Source organism: Cydia splendana, chromosome 6 (genome assembly GCF_910591565.1).
Source record: "Cydia splendana chromosome 6, ilCydSple1.2, whole genome shotgun sequence".
Lineage (NCBI taxonomy): Eukaryota > Metazoa > Arthropoda > Insecta > Lepidoptera > Tortricidae > Cydia > Cydia splendana.
The window spans coordinates 6,117,531-6,137,620 of record NC_085965.1 but is presented as its reverse complement, the minus strand read 5'-3'; the positions used below and the strand labels follow the sequence as shown (position 1 = coordinate 6,137,620).

The following is a 20,090-nucleotide window of genomic DNA, read 5'->3' as shown; positions in this document are numbered from 1 at the left end:
GCGGCGCTGTGCACTTTTTGTGATGGGGAAAAAATGTTAAACTCGTGACAGCGTAAGACGCTTCGTAAGATGGACACGTGACCTGGTCGAAAAACTGTTACAATGTCATTGAGTTTTTACTTCTGCCGGCACTCCCGGAGTTCAACCCGTTGTTTCTTTCACGCTTTGTTGTGCAAGATATTATTGCAGGTTATTTTTGTGAGTCTCTTTTTATGTCATTTTCTACCGTGAAACAAAGATTAACAGAATAAAATCGATATAATACACATAATATAATTATAATATTTGGAATACAGATTTTACGATTATTGAGACAAAATAAAAAATTAAATGTTAAAGGTTATCATAATGCATAATTATGTCACAAAGTTTGTCTTTATTTCTACTCTTCATTCTCCGTGCCTCTTCCCATTTCATTTGGGGTCGGCCCTCTGAATTATGCTTCCGCCATTTGGCTCTATCATAGTAGGTTGCTGGTATTTTTAGCGACTATTTCACCAGGTTTCCCCACGGTGGCTTTTGGGTGTCCTGGTGGTTGTTTGCCTATGTCAATTTCAAGAGCAATTTTTACCGGGTGATGTTTTTCTCGACGCATTACATGCCCGTACGATCGGAGCTGGCTTTCGTGGAGTTTGTCTTTATTTCTACATTTCCCATTATTCCATACAAATGATACAAACCTCGAACTTAGCAGAGGAAACATGATCTGGTGCATGTGCTCTGGAAAGCTGTCCCACACATCTTTCTTGCTACCGGTCGGCGAAATGTCGTATATCTTCAGGATCTCTTGAATCGTCAGAGCATAACTGTCCATATTCTGAAACAATAACAAATAACTGAATCTGAATGCGCTCACTAATTAAAACAAATGTATTGCTTTGCTAATTCGCGAAATAATAACGTGCTAAGTCGATCAGTGCTAACCCGTTTATACCTCTAGCGACCCGCCCTGACTTCGCACGGGTTTCACAAAACCTTAACAAATTATACACCTAAACCTTCCCCAAGAATCACTCTATTGATAGGTGAAAACCGCATTAACATCCGTTCAGTAGTTTTGAGTTTATAGCGAACATACATACAAACAGACAGACGCGGCGGATGACTTTGTTTTACAAGGTGTAGTGAAGGATACTATGGTAAGTGTCTTCAAAAATACATGTCACTTACCATAGTAGGTATCCTTCTCATATTGAAAAGCACTAGCTAGCTCGATCAACGCTGTGGCAGCAAAACAGTTGTCTCCAATAGAGAAAGCGAATGGCGACCTGTCAGGTTGTACGTATTGTCGGGGTAGATGACCGGCTTCTATGGCGCCTAGTTGGCCTAGACAGTCTTCAAAATATACAAAGTCATAAAAATAGGTGACTTACCATAGTATCCTTCTCATATTGAAAAGCTCTAGCTAGCTCCATGAGAGCTGTGGCAGCAAAGCAGTTGTCTCCAATAGAGAAAGCGAATGGCGACCTATCAGGTTGTACGTATTGGCGGGGTAGGTGACCGGCTTCTATGGCGCCTAGTTGGCCTAGACAGGCGCCGCTGGCTGCGCTTACTTGGGGGTCTGGGTGCTTGCAACCTGGAGAGATTAAACGCTTTATAAATTTCAGACTCGTATATGTCTGCCGCATGCACCCACAGAGGTGGGCCAAAATAACCAGGGTACGGGTGCAACAAGACGGCGAGGATCTGGTAGGCCCAGACGGAGATGGCGGGATGATCTGGACGCATATCTTAATGACTGGCAGGAGATTGCTCAAAACCGAGACGAATCTAAATCGAAGGGGGAGGCCTTTGCCCAGCAGTGGGACACCGTATAGGCTTATAATAATAATAATAGAGAACATGCACTCATTGGCATGATGTTTCAGATAGTGGACCAACCTCGACAAGTCTACGGAACTCCTATATGCGTTAGTCACTACTCTCACTCTAGCTACGACCACGCGAGTGTGAATGAGAAGTTTTACAACCCCGGTCGTCAGTTTGGTTTGCGTCAAAAAATCCTCAATCGAGAGGAAATTAATTATTGTGAGGCTACTCAACCTGCACACGGAATTACAGCTGACATTCATGAGGCTTCATGATGCAAGTCCTGAAGCACTATAGGTATGTTTTTTAGTGCAATCGATACTGCATCCACTACATATTTTATGAACGGATATCACTCACCTTGCAGTAACGCATCTATCAGCTCAACAATAGCCGAATCTATGTTTTTCCCACCAAATATAGACTTATGAATCTCAGTTCTATTCTTCTTCAGCAGCTTATCCAACTGGCTGAAAGCGTATGCCTTTATACTCGGTATATCCTGATCCAAATGGTGCAAGTACCATTTCACTTTATCAAGGAACGATTCGGGCTGCGTTCGTTTCACGTGTCTCTTTACTACCATCTTGATTTTTTCGGATAATTTTGTATCTTCCAAAAAAAAGAGCTCAGGGATGTGAGAGCTTAATAAGTTCTCGTTGTTTATAACGAGATACTGGAATATCTTGTTGATCTCTTGAGGCGCGTGTTCGAGCTGTTGTAACAGAGAAACTGCCAGGTTTGTCAGTAATGGCCCTAATGACATACTGTCTATGTTGTGTATGAAAGCACCCCACGCATCAGCCAAAATTTTCGGAAATTCTTTCGCTAAAGGAAGGGCCGATCTCAACGTAGCTAACACCTTAAACCTTAACGGTGTTAAGTACTTTTCACCCATCAGTTGCATAATATCTGGAAAGCTTTTCAACGCTTTCCGTTTTACGGATAAAGCTACTTTAGCATTGACTAGCTTGTGATCAAAATATGCCAGCACTCCTAAGAATTTAGGATTTAGGAAGTCTGCTATTTGTGACGTACTCATGCTCATACTTCCATCTGGTGTGGACACGTCAGGATCGTGACAGGCCAAATATCTGCACGCATTCAAAACTTTTTCAGGATTGCAGCAGTACTGCAACAGGAATTCTGTTAGAATAACCCTAAAATGCTTCTTAATAAGGCTCAACGTAGACGTTTTTGTCAGCTTTTCTATCGTGTTATTGCATTTCTGGGCAACCTCTTTAGTTTCGTTCAAATAAACATGCACGTAAACGTGTGGAAATCTGTCGATTAGAAAATCTGAAACTGAGCATTGGACTAACGATGCTATCTCCTCAATCATGGCTGGTACTTGCTTCACTATGACCGAATATGGCATGAGATACGGAAGAAAATGATGGACATCTTTTGAGATGAAATCTCTATATCCAACAAAGCCAAACGCTCTTACAACCTTTAGAAGTGACACAGTGAATTCTTTCCCACTGTATAAGCTACATTCAACAAACAGTTTGCAGTAGTCCTTCTTATATCTGTGGTATACTTGGTTCGGTGTATATCCATGTACTTCGCATATTTCTCTTAGATAGAGAACCGCTTTGGGCCCAAGGGAACATTGTGGATGCATGATAAAATATACCAACAACTTTGTCACTGGTAAAATCACTTTTTCATTACCGTGAATACCAAACACTTTTATATTGTTAAGGGTTTGTGTCTGTCTGTTATAAGAGCTGTCTTCTAGGCAAGATCTTGTCGACTTAACAAGTAGGTTCACACACAAATTTAATGCGTCATCTTTATGGGCATGTACCTCTGTGTTCTCCTGAAAAACAAAGGAGCAGGTTAAATTACAGAATAAATAATAGAGTACTATTATTACTTCGGTTTTGTAGGAAGTTACAAAACCGAAGTTTGACAGCAATTCAGGGATGAATCATGCTATCCGATTCAAATGTATGCCACTATCCCTTTCGGCTATTTAGGGTAGTCAAAATTCAAGTCATTATCTTATCTGTGGTCGTGCACGCAAAAGGACTTCAAGTGATACCAACCCTAATAATTGCTCGGAGCAATGCTGAGCCGAACGGAGCCGAGTTTACCCGAAGTCAGGAGTGTCTCCCCACTGGTTAAATTTAAAAGCGGAAAATTTACTGTCTTGGGTGAGATTTGAATTCATGACCACTGGATCTGATCTGATTTGGGCTGGATCACTAGCCCAATGCTCTGCCATCTGAGCTAATAATGAATGATTTTATATTTACCGTTTCATTTCCTAATAGGGGCTTGAGAGCTTCCAAGATATGATGACAATTCTCTTCACACACCAAATCATTTGGCACACCACAACTAAACACATAATAGTGGCTACATAATCTCCTAACAAGATCCCAGTAGCATGTATTTTTCAGGTCTATATACTGATTAGCATTCAAGAATTTGCTAAAAAGGTTTCTCAAGCCTAATGTTGTCGTTTGGTTCTCTGTTGTATTGGTACTTTCTGAATGAAGAGTCAGACGTTCAGAACTGGTTACATTTGTTTTATGACAATTAGAACAAATTACAGACACATTTATAGTGCCATTATTGAATAATGAATGGCCTTCAGTGCCATCGGCATTGTCTAAGAGAACATGGTAGGTGCCCAATGCTATACAAGAGATTGCGGGTAGTTCTTTGGTTAAGAGTTTTTGTATGTCTTTGTTTTTGGTCAGGAATGCAGGCATGAGTATATCGCCTATGAGTTTGCTGGCGGATAGAACTTTGTTGATGAGAAGGAGACCGCTCATGGATATGACCTGAAATGATAAAAAAGTATAAGAATATGGGTGCAAAAAAATACTTTGTATGGCAAGTTTAACATAATGTTGGCCATGAAGGTACATTATGTTATGCAGTAACTCTGGTTGTCATAAGTTGAGATTTAGCGTCTTATTGCGCCATCTAGTTCAGCTGTCAAACACGCGGGCACGTATTTTTCTTAGGCTTTACAACTCTTCTACAGTCAATAACTCTTTGGTGTTATGTAGCACTGGATAGTAAAACAAAATAACTCCATAATAGTAAATAAAAAATTTCTTATGGTACATTTTCTACAAGATTACATGGCCACTTTATGAAGAAACTTATTCATAATGTGTCCACACAATTTTGCAGTACCATTACCTTGAAAATAAATCATCCAAAAATAACAATTAGAAACTTACCTCTAAATACATCAATTCATTTTTAACTTTGATCAGGTAGTTGAACATGAGTGTCACAAATCTGGACCAAGCCTCATTTATTTTATTTTTCTTCATAATGGTCAATGCAGCTAGCACATGTTTTAAAATAACTGCCGTTGTCTTTTGATCAAAATTGGATGAAAATGATGAAAACCCTGAAGAAGTTTGCAGACATATCAACCGGAGTAGTTCATTGGTATCATCAACTGCCAATGTAGATTTGTCTAAAAGACCAATTACGTCTAATATCATATTTAGCATTGTATCCAGAATATCTTGAAGATGTAATAGTTCATCTCTAAATACTTTTACATTTCGCAGTTGTAATGACCATATTCCTTTTGCTGTTTCTTTACTCAACAATGAAAAGTAGCTTATGTATTCTTGTCTTTTATTACTTTTCATTCCTTGTATAAAAACTTGGTATAATATCCTCAGAACTGCTCGGCATTTATGTAAAGTGTACTCATAGAGCACCTTTTCACCATGTATGCTGTCATGTTTTCGTAACTCTTGAAAAACTGACATTAATTGATTATAATACCAGTTTTCTGTTAAATTAACAGGTTGCTTATTCTCTATGTTGCTCTGAACATGAGTTATGATGTTACTGCAATAGCATTCCGCTAGCATATTTACTTCGGAAGCATCTCGTTTTTTTATGTCCATCAAATCTTCCGGTAGCTCAATTTTGCTGCTCATCAAGAGGCAATATAGTTTTAACTCTTTCCCAAAAACATCATTACTCTTAGTTTGAAGAATAACTGTGCATATTGTAGTTAATATTTCTGTATATTCTTGCTCTATATTTACATCTATGAACTTCATCAATGTCAAAGATATAGATTTGAAATTCTCCAAATCTAATTTGTCCACTTCACCTTTTTCATAGTACACATGCAAAGACTTTACTACAGCTTCAAAGCTCTTCAACATTTCATTGTAAACCTCTGGAAATATTTGGTGGAACTTGCTTATAGCCATTTGCTCATAGTTTCTAAAGAGATTGGTGAAAAACTTCAATGATTCAAGTTTTAGGTCTGCACTAAAATTGTCAAGTACATACAGCACTTGCTCAAAGATTTTCTCATATTCTTCCTTATACTGATCAATGGCTATTGCTTTAAATGTAATGCTCTCGGACAACAGTTGCAATGTCAGATCTATCATTGATTTACATGTCTTTAGATCCTTTATTTGAACATAAATCGGTTCTAACTTCAATTCCACATTTGGAATTGTAACTTTGTCTGGAGTAAAATGCTGTAAGCATATCTCTACAGGCTGATTATTTGCAGCATCAGTATAACACTGAGTAAGTTTATTTAATATTGAAAAATATTCAGAATGCAATTTGTCATAAAATGATGCGTCATTCATACTCAGAATATGTAGAATTTTCAACTGTGCATCTTTACTTAATGTATTTATTCTGAAAATAAGTTGCATTCATTCATTGTCAATATATAAGTACGAGTAAAATAGCAAAGTACCAATTGAACCTAGTATTAGTGTTTTTACATTGTTATTAGTATAGAATTTGCTATAGGTAACCATTTGAAAAAATAGATAGATCTAAAATATTAATGTTTATCTGTTTTATATTTTGAACTAAAGCTTGTATTGTACTAACTTGAACTTCATATTTATGGAAATGCCTTGAAATATTTAATTAAATCTGACATCTGTTTATTTATTATTTACCTGTTTAGCTCCTTTACTGACCACACATAGAACAGCCGTCCTATCAACCAGGTATTAAAGGCGCTGTAATACACATCAGGATACTTTGTCGATCCTGGCCGAGGCACTAGGACTTCTGAAACACTGAAAATATATACATTTCAAAATTGTCTTCTTTAGCCAATTCCAACAACAAAATACAATTTCAACAACAAAATATATAGGTAGGTATTTACCCTTTATAAAAAAATTAAATGTATTTACCCTGATAGCTTGAGTATTGAATTTAACAGTCTTTCAAGACCGTCAGCTGCGTTTTCCAAGTTGTTGAAGAGCACCATAGTCGGCGCATTGAACATTTGCCATACCGTGAAGGGCCCGTCTTGGCCCTCTTCATCCATATTTGTAAAGTTTATGACACCTCCGACACGACACGATTGGCGCTGGTTCTAATAAAATAATTAAACCCATGAAATTTTAAATAAACAGTTGCTTTTATTTCCTCACATTCAATCACAAGTCACAACTCGCTTGCTTTATCAACTGTCAAGTGATTTTCATTTCCCGCCATTTAAATACATAGGGATGTCATGTACCATTAAAATATTATCGGTTTCTTATTCTGTTTGTGCAAGCGTTAATTAATATTATTCTTTATTTATTGATAAGTATATCTTACTAATACATAAATTATTTATTTCTCAACATTATCATTTTTTTGGTTCAGTCCGAGGTGTGTTCGATCGAGTAGGTAGAAGGTAGTCCGCCGTACGTCCGTTAAGGACGCAGCTATAACTGTGAACGAGAAAAAGATATGCTGACCGGACCAATGTCGCGGTCCGGTATACCCGTCTGTTATAGCTTCTATAGCTGGTCAAGCAAATCTTGTCAGTAAAAAAAGGCGCGAAATTCAAATTTTCTATGGGACAATATACCTTCGCGCCTACATTTTTCAAATTTGCCGCCTTTTTCTACTGACAAGATCTGCTTGACCAAGTTTAGGTTCCAAGCAGTTTTAATCGTTTTATAAAATATGACCCACCTTCACTTCCGTATCCGCATTTCTCCGAATCAAAATACGAATGCCGAACGTGAATTTTTGGTATTAACTTAATAAGAAAAGGTAATAGGGTAATTTGCTGAGGGTCGAATGGATTTTTCCGAGTTTGAAGTTAAGCGACACAATTTACGAGTGCAAGGTCAAAGCTAGTAGGTATAGATGGTCAAGCAAATCTTGTCAGTAGAAAAAGGCGCGAAATTCAAATTTTCTATGAGGCGATATCCTTTCGCGCCTACATTTGTCAAATTTGCCGCATTTTTCTACTGACAAGATCTGCTTGACCCAGTATATAGGTTTATTTATTTACCTACTTTGACTAAAAACAATTACTTCTTTATCGTTGAAGTTTATTAAAGTGTAGGTACCTACCGATGAAGATAAGTAGGTATAGTTGGTCAAACCAATTTGTCAATCAATAAGAACCAGGAAAACTATACTCATCCTTTTCTTTTGGGTCCTAGTACTAGTGTAAGACAAAGATAGTATGATTCTCTCTGTCTATGATTGAAATGAGACAGTCCTATGACAAACTATATATGATGTTTGAAACACTCGCTCGTGTACGGAATTTTACAGACTGATTTACCTTAAGTAAATAATTTCTGTTAGATAGGGTATGAATGGGATATGATTTTGGGTATTAAAAAAACAGTACAAAAAATAAATATTTTAAATGTTTTATTGTATTTATACATCATAAATCATAACTTAGATAAATAACAAAACATCTATCAGCAAATAAAAAAATCGGTACTTAAACAAAAATATTTTCAATTTCTAAATATAATTCTTGTATTATCTAAACCTATAAAATGACAAATATTTTACATGTTACACATTTACATACGTTACAAAGGCCATAAGAATGGTTTATTTAAAGAACTACACCAAATGAAAGGTGAATTTAAAATGAAGACTAATAATTTGCCTATCAATTATGAAACATAAATTGCAATGTTTGATCGGTAAATACAATAAACTTGAAATATTGATGAAAATGAAAAGCGTGAATATATCATATTATATTATAGTAAGTTATAATATAAAAACATTTATTATACTATCAATATTATAATTTCAGAAACGCTATATCTTACTGTGAATTCTAAGTGCTTTTTATTATTGCGTATTAATTTTACGTTACGTACAGATGATCGCCAGTCATTTTAATAATCTCCTATACAGGCCTCTCATATACGATCAATTTTATTGCACAATATAATCTACCGACTACACTGCTATTATGAGGCCGAAATCAACTTGTAGGTAGGGCAATAAAAATAGTGAGAGGGCCGCACGCCGATTTGCAACTTGCATGCATATTTAGGCCCCGTATGTCAAAACATAAAACATATATGTTCCTGCCTAATCGAATTTTATAGATTCAACTATTGACAGCCAGGCTACATAAAATGAGTCAGGTAGACAATATTGTCAATAATGCTCCGTCTTCACACTTGGAAGTTTTACTTCCATAAGCATTTAAAATGAGATAGCAATAATTTCTCATTCTAATATACAACTGTGTCCCTATCTCTCTATATGATTAAAACTTAGCAAGTGAATAAAACTTCCAAGTGTTGTCTATGGGCCCTAGCACTTCATTAGCAGTGTTAATCAAAGCTGATGAGTTCCGCTGTGTTGTTGTTGCTCTCCGACTTGACAGGCGTTTGTGGTTGAGTCTGTGGTTGGTTCTGATTGGGCGGCAGCTGATTGGGCGGCGGCGCCGGCTGGCCATTGGTGAAGTTTTGTGACGGCACTTTAATTGGTTGGCCTTGGTTGTTTGGCATTTGTTGAGGCGGTACTTGCTGACCGGGCGCCATTTGCATGGCCGGGTTTTGAGGCATGGTCGGATTTTGAGGCATCGTCGGATTTGGAGGCATTTGTTGCCCTTGAGACATTTGTTGAGGCATTTGACCCATTTGCTGTATCATCTGCGGATTTTGTCCTAACTGGCCCATGTGGATGGGCGTTTGTCCCGCGTTCATCATTGGCTGTTGAGGAAGGCTCTGTGGTTGCTGGTCTTGAATGTTCATTTGCTGTCCTGGTACAGGTTGCCCGTGCATTGACATAGACTGCATGTTTTGTGGTATCTGCTGTATATTCTGATTATTATTAGGTTGCGGCATACTTTGGTTTGGTGCTTGCTGTCCCGGTAACGACATGGGTTGCCCGGGCAATTGGGGTTGCTGCATATGAGGTTGCTGACTATTTGGTTGGTTCATCGGAAACTGTGGGTTTTGGCCTTGCATCATGGGCATTCTCATGTTTGACAATTGCATTCCGAGCATCGGGTTAGCCTGTGTTAGTTGAGGCTGGTTTGGTTGTCCGAGAGACATAGAAGCCATCATGGATGTTGGCGGTTGATTCTTTGGCTGTGCCTGTCCATTTTGCTGTACTTGCCCTGGGAACATTTGTGGGACGCTCTGCCCAGGTTGGGCCATTCTCATCTGATGTTGATGCATCATCATTTGCTGTATTTGCTGCGGGGTCATGTTTGGTCGGATGTGGGAAGTCATTGGAGCTTGGCTCATGGTCATAGCTGAGGTGGGCATGGCGAAGGCATTGCTGTGTTGAGGCAGGGACTGTGACATTGCTGCAATTTGGTTGGCGTTGAGAGCCATGGCTTGGGATATCTGAGGTTGACCGGTTGGGGGGATAGTACCGTCTGTGGTCTGCGGGATCATCTGGTGGAACTGTGGGTTGGCGTAGATGGGCTGGTTGGGGAAGCCGGGCTGGTACTGCTGCATGGTGACTCCTGGCATGAAGAAACCGGTGCCTGATGCCATCATGTATTGGTGTTTCTGTTGTTCCTGTCTCATTTGCATCTCTCTCTCTTGTTCCTGAAAGGAGAAAAGACTTAATAAAAACACTGCACATTCTAGAATAGTTCATTAAAATTTATATTATTATTTATTAGCTAAAGGTTAACAGTCCGCCGGACGGTATCGGCCTGTCAGTTGTTCGGAACTGTCAAAATTTTGTTCTAACTGACAGGCCGATACCGTCCGGCGGACTGTTAATCAGTGGGCCCCTTAAGGGTGGTATTCCATCTATCCAATATCTTGGTCCAATGTGTATTTGCATCTCACATCTTGCTTAATGAGAGACTGAGACGCAATGCACATTGGACAGGTGGAATACCACCCTAAACAGCAGTGATTGTATGCAACACCAACCAACTAGAATAACTATAGAAGTCTGACCAGAGCTCAAAAATGACCCCACGTTTTATTGACCAATCACAACTTTTTTTAAATATTCACATTGTGTATTGCGTAAATCAAAGCTACGGGGATACGGAAGCTATACAAGAGATATTAGTCAGAAAAGTATCAGTCATATCGACCGTTTTTTGAAGTCAAAAATGTACTAAGAGTAAGAGCTTCGTCTATACATATTCGCTGTCGCTGTACCTAACACGAATGGAATTCTCCTATACCTGCACCCTCTGAAGCGCGAGCTGGCGTTGGTACTGCAAATACTCGTGCTTCTTCTTGCGCATGGCCTGCAGCTTGGCGGCCATTTGCATCTGTCTCTGTCGCTCGGCGGCCTCGGCCTGCGCGGCTATACGCGCCGCGTGCTCGGCGCGGAGCGTGTCGAGCGCTGCGCGGCTGTCGCGGATCTGGATTATTTTGTCCTGAAAGAGTATATCGTACGTACATGATTTAATTACACTATTTTCGATCATGATGTATGCCGAATGGATTTCCAACTTATATCGTTTAAAATTACTAAGTGACGGGGCTATGGCTCCGAACAATTGGATTTTTGGGAAGTGTTGTGAAAAACACTGTAACACGATATTAATTATTAGGAAAGTAATTACGAACAAAATTGCAAGAAGCGTAGTTAGTCCAAGCTAAGTTGGCAGCGATTTTGATAGCCCAGACTGTGCAAGGGTTATTTTAGAAGTCAAACTTCTATGAAATTATGTCGTTATAACACTCGCATAGTCTGGGCTATCAAACTCGCTGCTAATACTTAGCTTGGTCTAACTCTAAGTTCAAAAAATCCAGTGAAAGATTCAAATGTCAGTGACAGTGTCGTGTGGACAAAAGAACTTTACAAAACTATTTAGAATCAGAAGTCTAAATATGTCGGCTTCTCAATATGACAACTAAGCCTGAAAAGCAAAGCTCATTTTTAGGGTTCCGTACCCAAAGGGTAAAACGGGACCCTATTACTAAGACTTCGCTGTCCGTCCGTCCGTCCGTCCGTCCATCCGTCCGTCCGTCCGTCTGTCACCAGGCTGTATCTCACGAACCGTGATAGCTAGACAGTTGAAATTTTCACAGATGATGTATTTCTGTTGCCGCTATAACAACAAATACTAAAAACAGAATAAAATAAAGATTTAAATGGGGCTCCCATACAACAAACGTGTCCGACTCGCACTTGCCCGGTTTTTTACCATTATTTAACTGAAGAATGTTTAAAGGGTCCCACAGATTACCAGTTCGCCGGACGATATCAGCCTGTCAATTATTCGCCACTGTTACCAGTGTTACCTTTTGCGATTAGCTCACAGGCTGATATCGTCCGGCGAACTGGTAATCTGGGGACCCCTTAATACCTGAAGGCTTTGAGATACACTCGCTTGTCATCCTGCTGTTGAATGTAGCGCAGTAGCTGGGAGTGCATCGCGGTTATGTTCATGAACAGGGACTGTACGGATGTGTCGTTCGCGATGGATCGGCCTCTGTATAAAAATAACACAATAAAATATTAACAACTAAAGTGTCATTCTATGGAACTTGCTAACTATGTAAACAAACCGCCATATTGAAATTGTCTCTGAATTATAAATTTACTAGTGATTTTTGTTTACATAGTTAGCAATTTCCATAGAATTACACTTTAAAAGATAATACGCAAATAGTTCTAATGAGTAGGTATACATAACTTGTTTTTAAGAAAGCCAACGTTGTATTGACTTGTGTAATTGTTACTAATTTAGGGGTATTTTATCTAGGTCTGTACCTACCTATATGGTATGCGGGACCGTGGACCGTACCAAAAATAACAAAAAATACAGCTAGTAAGTATATAAAAAAAAATAGCTAGTATGTACATTTTACTCGATTATACACTGTGGCAAAAAAATAACTGCATTCCCGTTGCCAGGGAGGTTTTGAGATTATACTGAGCAACTTTTACTACGAGTATGGGACCAACCCCGAAATCGCGAACAAAGAATTACCCTCCCATAGAAAATGGACCAGCCAAAATGTCTGAAACAGCCAATTTTTTCTTCGCGATTTCGGGGTTGGTCCAATAGTAAAAGTTGCTCAGTGTAATCCCAAAACCTCCCTGACAATGGGAATGCAGTTATTTTTAGCCACCCTGTATACTCTGGCAAACCCAATTTGTAAGTACAAAAAAGCGCAAAATTCAAATTTTGTATTCAAGACCCCCACATCAATATAACGTACCGGGAAGAGTTACTCTTCATTCGGTTAACAAAAATCTCGACTTGTGACTTGAGTTTTTCCACGAACTCGTCAATTTCTTTGTCCTCATTGTCGTCCTCTTGCGCCTTGCTTGTGGCCGGCTTGACATATTCCTGAAAAAAAAAAACGTCTCAGACTATATATTTAAAGACATTACTATAAGGTTACATGGTACATATCACCAAAACGTCTGTATAACCATTCGTCCGCAAAATTTTATTTTATGGGAAGTTTCATAGTTTACAGGAGGACGTAGATCAGTCCATAAATAGGGTATTCTCCTACTAGTCAAATCAGTTTCTTTTTTTAGAACTGTCAAAACGATTTTCATTCATTCATTCATTCTTTTAAAATTATGACTTCAGTCCAGTGGGACTATTTCGCCAGTATCAAGGTATTAGGAGCTAAATACGACGACTAAATATGTACGGTTAGTACAAGACAGTGTACGGTGATTTTATTAGCTCTTGTAAAGCGATAGCTAGACTTTACAAGTAGCACGTGGACTACCGGCCGTTGACTCCAAAATGGTAGTTAAACGCATTTCAAGATTCATTCTCCATTCACTGCACACTACCACATTAGTTTACTGTATAATAAGCTATCGATATTACACTTTAAACAATATTAATGAGCAAAAAACAGAGGAATTAATCACGACGCGTGACTATCAAGATGGCGCGCGACCCGGAAGTCGTCAAACCTGACTGTACATCATCGTCGAATGAATGAAACTTTAACTGTATGAGTGACACTTGTATAGGTACACAGTCAGAGCCACCATGTTATTGATTATAGTTCGTTTTTTTTAGCATTAGAATAAAGGGAAACAATTTTGAAGTATCTTTTAATTGAAAAATAAGTCACGGCAAATATGTATGTAACAATCATGAACCATATACGATTATTTACATTCTTTTGCTTTCATAAGTAATAGTTACTGATTTCTAAAAAGCCACTTTCAATTTAAAAGACACGTCAAGATCGCGTTGTCTTTTTCTAATGCTAATAAAAAAACGAACTATAATGTGATATACGACCATGGGGGGAAGAGCGTCCTCAAAGTAGACCCAAGATGCGTTGGGACGACGACATCAAAAGGACTGCGAGGAAGAAGTGGCTCCAGGTTGCACAGGACCGTGACGAATGGCATAAAATGAAGGAGGCCTACACCCGAAGGGTAGAAAAAGGCTAAAGAGAGAGAGAGAGAGAGAGAGAATGGGATAGACAATATTTTCATTCAAGCATTCACTTATTCACAGTGGCGGATTTGCAGTCTTTGTCGCCGCCACTTTCTCATCACCCATCATATTGACTACATTTTGAGTTAAATATTTCTTGTTCTCATCAGCGAATTTTTTGCCACAATTTGCCGCCCCTAACATCTTGCCGCCCTAGGCCCGGGCCTACTGGGCCTTATGGCAAATCCGCCACTGCTTATTCATTCCGTTCATGCCAGCTCTTGTGAATCGACCTATACCGCGGAGGTGTCGCTAGTGGTGTGTGAGATGGGCGCGGTGGGCGCGCTCTGGCTGGAGATGCGCTGCTCCCAGTAGCCGCGGTCCAGGTAGCGGGACAGCTCAGGATTCGACTGGTGAACTTATGTACCTTCGTCCTTTAGCGATTCAGTTTAGGTCCTAAGCAGAATCGCAATATGGACATCATGGTAAGGCCCCTGTACCTCGGAGGTGTCGCTGGTGGTGTGTGAGATGGGCGCGGTGGGCGCGCTCTGGCTGGAGATGCGCTGCTCCCAGTAGCTGCGGTCCAGGTAGCGGGACAGCTCAGGGTTCGACTGGTTCGCATGCTCCGGGGATGCGCTCACGGATGACGGGGTTGGCGATACTGTAATAACAATAACATTTATGTTAATGGTCAAATTGTCAATGTCAATTGTACTACTTTAGTTTGAATTGATATTTGCGATTAGATGTCTTTTATAATTTTTGATATGTTTTTTTTTTATTGTATGTAAGTAGTTAAATTCCATGTTGACGTGTAAAAGTGGCCTTTTGGCCTATTTGCTCATGGTGTAATAATATACTCCGCCTGGTACTCTATTCCGAGATTCGCGTATGACCTAACTGACACGGGCCTACGTCATCATGCTGTTTACAGGTTCTCTAACTGTAAAATGTGGGAGAATTTTAACCAACGGTGAAAATTATTTTAACGGCATTCATTTTAAGTTATTCATGTAGAAACATAGTAAAATAAAACAAATCTAATGTATTAAATTAAACTTTATTTATCTGTACAAGACAAACGTTTGAAAAACTAATTCACAGTTACACATTAATTACCAAGCTTACGACGTGAAAAGTTTGGAAAACACTGCGACTGCTGACACTGAGAGAGAAGGAAATAACAATTAACACGCGTTCGACAAGGATGACGGTCAGGGCATGAAGTTATCTAGATCCGAATTGTCAAATGTGACAGCGCTATCCTGTGTTGCCAGTAATGTAAACAGAATTACCCGAACGTCTGAAATTTCTTTCGTGAATCGGAAGATATTGCTAACGAATAATTAAAAATGACGTGTTATTGTAAAATTTAAGATAAAATACATATAAATGAAAATTATAAAGAAATATTTTAACTTATTAACCATAGGTATAATGTACCCATGTAACATGTTATGTTGAAATAAAGTGGCAATGTTATTGTGACGTAGGCCCGTGTCACTCTGGGAATAGAAGACCATGTTTTATTAGACCATGTATTTGCTGAATAATTGTTGATGATGTTTGAGCAAAGTAATGATTCCAATTTTAGACACAAGGTGACAGACCTTATACTACTTAATCGGACTGTGATTTCGCATTCACGGGTAGGTATGTTAAAGTAGGTATACAAGTTTCATGTGTAAACTGTAAATATTTGATTTTAATTATTGCTTTGTTTGTTTCTCCTGTACCTATAGTCTGTATATTTAGGTATTTAAAAAAGAGTAAACAAAATCTACCCTCAAATGGCTTCTTAAGTCAGTTGAGGGTAGATTTTCATCTACCAATGTTTTTACATTACATCAGCGGTCGGCAACCAGCGGCCCGCGAGCCTCCCTGGCTATTTTGTATATAATATTGACAAATGACAATGTCTGATAAAGTCATAAATATTGACAACGTGCTGCCCGCGTCCCCTAACTGCTATGTGGCCCTTGGCTGCTAAAAGGTTGCCGACCGCTGCATTACATGATCAAATAATGTAGGTTAAAGTCAGTTCGTTCAGTGACAGATCCAGGTGGTTTTGTATTTGGTTGGTTAATCAATAAATGTTATAACTACCCGAAAATGTACAATTTGTTTGATGACATCCTGTTATCCCTCATCAGGGACATAGGGCTCTCAGAAGGGATTTCCATTCTTCGCGGTCCAGTGCGGCCTCCTCCAGCTCCGCCCAGCCGAGGTCAACTGACGTCGCCTCTTTTTCCACTGTGCGCCTCCAGGTGGTACGTGGGCGACCTTGCCCTCTTTTTCCGGGAATTTTCCAGGTCAGCCCTTGCTTGGATAGGTGGTTGTTTGGCCTTCGTAAAACATGTCCTATCCAGCGCCATTTCCGCAGAAGTATCTAAAAGAAAAAAAAAATTAAACTGTTTATTTTTAAAATAGAATTTACATACAATTAACTTAGAACTAATCTTACATTTTTAAGATTATTAGAACTAAGGGACATGGGGAGCAACCCCTATCAAAATTATTGAACATTACCATTAAGTGTTTTTACATGCTACTGAGTCTTTTTACATTTATCTCTATCAGTGCCTTTTTAACAATAGCCTTAATATTATTAGGTTTCTTAATATTTTCAATTACATGACTGGGAAAGCTGTTTAGAGCTTTAGGGACATAAGAGGACCAGGTTCTATTACCATATTCGTTATTATTTTTAGTAGTCATAAAATTAGGTTCATTGGGTAGACTGCGAAGGTTATTTGGTCTATTATATCTCTTCAGCTCTCCCAGACAATGCTTATATTCTAACCCTTAAATGCATAGTGATGTATTTATACATCACGACATAAACATCAAATTTTATGCATATTTAAACAAATTATATTTGTTCTTGTATATTATTTCAATAGTAAAACTAATCCATTTTCTGAATTATTACATAAATTTACGCAGTATTTTAATTTATAAATATTACATTTGTTTAAAGACGAAATGTCGGAAAACTTGGAAAAACCTGGAAGTTGATGATTTTTAGTATGTGATTTTGGGCAGATTTTTCGGGGTATGTAATTATTTTATATTTAAAAACTTTATCATAGGTATATCACAAATAGTGTACCTTTCTAATGGTAGTAAAAAAAATCATTTATATATTACTGTAAATTGCATATTTATATAAATATGATTTAGCCAATTCAACTTCTAACACTGATTTCGCAGTGAAAATCGAAGTTATTTTTTTTTTACTATTTTTCCTAGAATCTACAAACAATTATGTGATACATATATAAATTTCGGGCAAAAAGAAAAAATCATGCATTTAAGGGCTAAGATTACAGCCAGTTTAGCCTTATCATATACATTTAGCACCCTGCAATAACTAAACAAGTTTTCATAATTATATCTGAATTGTTGTTTTATTTTTAGCGGAACTATAGTTTTTAATATTCTAATCTGTAGTTTATGTATTCGTTGTAAGTAAGTTTTATAGGTTCGCCCATAGCTGGATATGCCGTAGTTAATTATGGAGTCGGCCATAGCAATATACAATAAACGGAGTATGTTATAAGGCATTTTTTGTTTAATTGTACAAAGATTGCTGAGAATAGCCCTTAGCCTATTACACACATTATATGCGTATGCATTGTATGCATTATTATTATGCGGACCCCAATTAAATGCGGTGTCAATTTTTAATCCCAAATAAGTATGGTTGTTGACAACTTCCAAAGACTCGCAGTTATCACTGCAGCAGGACTGCGCTGTGTGCATGATGCATGCTCATGGGCCACGATCCTGGGTGTGTCATAAATTTTAACATAAGGAGAATGAATATGCATTACTTTAGTATTACTATAGTTTATGGACAGGGCAACATCGTGGGCCAACATCTCCTTAGCTAAAGGGTTTTGTCCGGTCAATTCCCATAATTTAATATTGGAGATGGTCCGTGCCCAGTAGACTCCTACGATTCGCCGCAAACACTTTTTTACAAACACCTGGAGTCTACTGGTTAAAAAAGATATGTAGGTTTTTAAAAGGGACCGCTACGCGCATGTTCACTGAAGTCACACAGGCGTTCATATGCCACAGTGTCTGCTTACCTTCAGGCGGATTGTATGCTTCTTTGTACCCGACGTGGTTTAACCAACAATGTGTTTGATATTATCTGCCACTAGAAGATTAATTACATTGGGGCAGGTCGAAAAGTTTTCGGACTCCGACTCGTCAAAGAAAATAAAACAATTAAAGACCGCAGAGTACTCGAGTCGGAGTGGTTAATAGACGTAGATGGTACTCTTGAGGATGGTACGTTTATTATTGTATGGAACTCAACAATGCCATGGACAAATAATGTGACAGTTGCCTTCCCCAATCAAACATATTTTATTATTTATTTATTTTCATAACTAATATGACAACCTACCCAAATCTAAATTGAGAAGGGTCGAAAATATAAAAAGGTTTTTCTCGTATCCTCGAAAGGGTGAAAAGTTTCCCCGTGCCTGGATTAATTAATGACTAAAGTACGTGTCGGTTGTCTCAAGCCCGCGTCACAGATTACATAATATGTTTAAAACAGTAGATACGTCACTATAATTAAATAGTAGGTGCATGTACACAAAGAGCGTCGAGCTCAGAGCTACGCTAGTCGGTTCATTAGGAATGAGTGGAATGGTCGAGTCACTAAACTTTTAGGTGCGGTGAAGGATATCGAATTTAGAAAGTATGGATTGGCAGTGTAAGATGGACTATCGTTGGGAAGAACAAACTTTTGAGTGAATATCCACAGTACTACAAACAGCAACATCTTAACTGTCCATCGGTGGACCTTATTACAATAGGCATAAGGTCCACCGATGTACAGTTAAGAGTGCACAACACCAGATCCTTTGAAATTAGCGGTGGCAAACAACAGTGCGGTTGCGGTGGTGGTTGACAAATCGTCTTGCAATGTGGTGTGTGGTGACATTAAAAGACGATTTGTCAAAAAGCTTACGATGATAAGGTAGGATGGTAATGGACCGATAGGGTTGGAAAAATAAACCTTGTCTGAAGGCACTTAGGGCGTTTTATATTTAGTTTCGAGTGACATATCTGTGTGGACGTAGGATGTTATCCATGCCCTCTGCTCCGGTGCGTACGACACAATGTGAACAAATCGCTATTTCGTGTAAGTTGTTTTTAATTTTATTTCCTGCTGTTAACTTTCATTTTAACCAGTCTTATCTCAAAGACCTAATCTCAAGAACTGGCGTAAGTATGAAAGCGACCCTCCAAAAAGCAGAGGAAACCTGATTAGGACTCATTAATGTAGAGTCTAAGGGCTCATTTACACGGTGCGAGAACTCGATGCGATTTTAGGTACATTGCGGACCATTGAGGTTACAACAATTCAGCCGACCGATCAAATAACGCAATGTAATGAAACTCGCATGCGAGTTCTCGCACCGTCTAAATGAGCCCTTAGTATTATGCCAGTTTCATCACAATGAAAGGATCACCGAAAAGCTACTGGTAAATATCAAATTGTATTTAAATTCACAATGAACTTCAAGATATTTTATTTCGAGTTAATTATTAGAATTCTCTTTTTCACACTGCCATCTCTGCAATAGTGATGTGCCACGATTTGCTCATTTAAGGGAATGTACAAATTAAATGTAGGTTTTATTTATTTCTT

The 20,090-nt window shown here is 38.5% G+C and overlaps 2 pseudogenes; both read right to left on the bottom strand.

The window, feature by feature from the left end:
- The window catches only part of LOC134791328 (serine/threonine-protein kinase ATR-like), a 46,981-nt pseudogene extending 39,854 nt beyond the window's left edge, over positions 1–7,127 (bottom strand).
- A 1,416-nt stretch (positions 7,128–8,543) lies between these two features.
- Positions 8,544–16,788, bottom strand: LOC134791552 (hepatocyte growth factor-regulated tyrosine kinase substrate-like; annotated as a pseudogene).
- Positions 16,789–20,090: the final 3,302 nt, after the last annotated feature.